The following is a 1,263-nucleotide window of genomic DNA, read 5'->3' as shown; positions in this document are numbered from 1 at the left end:
GTACCCAAAAGTTGATCCTTTGCAACCGTATGACCCCTAGCAAGTTCCCTGCATGAGTCCCATTCATCAGAAAAAGGCTTGTGCATGGAACTTGCTGGGTGTTCTACGTTTGCCTCATAAACTGCACCACCCAGCACCAGTTACCTCTCTCCGCACCGCATTATGCAGATCGTGCAGGAGAGCAGCTTTGGTCATCCATGTTTTGCTAACTCTATTTTCACACACAGAAATAAATAAATGAGTCGAACAAGTCAAAGAACAGTTTAAAAAAAAGGGAACTTTATTTATAATTTATTAAAATGTTTGTGTAGGGGATTTTTTGTAACCTCCCATCACTCACAAAGAGCGTACAGTAACTAATACTCAGGACAGGAAAAACCTCCAGAGGGGAGGAAACCTGTAGGGAATCCATGGCTACTGTATGGCCCTTCCTCTGGGCATACTAAAGGAGGTTACCTCTATAATTTGGGCAAATGTTTCTGTGTATGTGCATGATTCCTAGGCCTGTGCCTTCATCCAACGTCTTGCTGTAGGTCCCGAAATGCTACTCCATGTCCTGGAAATAGTGCATCTAAGATAGGGGACAAAAAAGATAGATTATTTACATGTTTATCATAGAAATACACATGGAACTGCAATAAAGACCTTTTGGACAAAACAATGTAACACTTACCAGTCACAGTCATGTGCATGACTTTGCATTCCCGTGTCCCTACACAGTGTCCAGCACCGGCCCCTCACTGATGAACAGGACCAGTGTTATTTCTGGGGCTATGCCTTCATCCAACGTCTTGCTGTAGGTCCGGAAATGCTACTCCATGTCCTGGAAATACTGCATCTAAGATAAGAAAAAAAAGATAAATGATTTACATGTTTATCATAGAAATACACATGGAACTGCACTAAAGATCTTTTGGACACAACAATGTAACACTTACCAGTCACAGTCATGTGTATGACTTTGCATTCCCGCGTCCCTACACAGTGTCCAGCACCGGCCCCTCACTGATGGAGAATGAACAGGAGCAGTGTTATTTCTGCTCAGTGCTGCTCTTTGGTGGACAATGGTTATGACATCACATGTGTGACACGCTGTTACCTCCTGGGAGTTCTATTTCAGTAGTGCTGCTCTCTGATTGGCTGAAAATAAAAAAAGCTTTCTAATATATTCTGTATGACTGTTATCTAAGGTTTTTGACAATTTTTATTAAAATGGCGCCACTCCCTGTGGGTGTGTTATATTTGTTTCTCCTAACCAGACAT

At 42.2% G+C, this 1,263-nt stretch overlaps 1 long non-coding RNA gene across 1 annotated transcript; it reads right to left on the bottom strand.

Moving 5' to 3' along the window:
* Window positions 1-281: 281 nt before the first annotated feature.
* On the bottom strand, window positions 282-1,048 carry LOC130366787 (uncharacterized). Its single transcript, XR_008891923.1, has 3 exons — window positions 939-1,048; window positions 674-838; window positions 282-571 (listed from the first exon to the last, which is right to left on the bottom strand). It is a non-coding gene; the product is annotated as an uncharacterized LOC130366787 (long non-coding RNA).
* Window positions 1,049-1,263: the final 215 nt, after the last annotated feature.

Source organism: Hyla sarda, chromosome 4, assembly GCF_029499605.1.
Source record: "Hyla sarda isolate aHylSar1 chromosome 4, aHylSar1.hap1, whole genome shotgun sequence".
Lineage (NCBI taxonomy): Eukaryota > Metazoa > Chordata > Amphibia > Anura > Hylidae > Hyla > Hyla sarda.
Note: the sequence above shows the minus strand (reverse complement) of the source record. Positions and strands in the feature narration are given on the sequence as shown.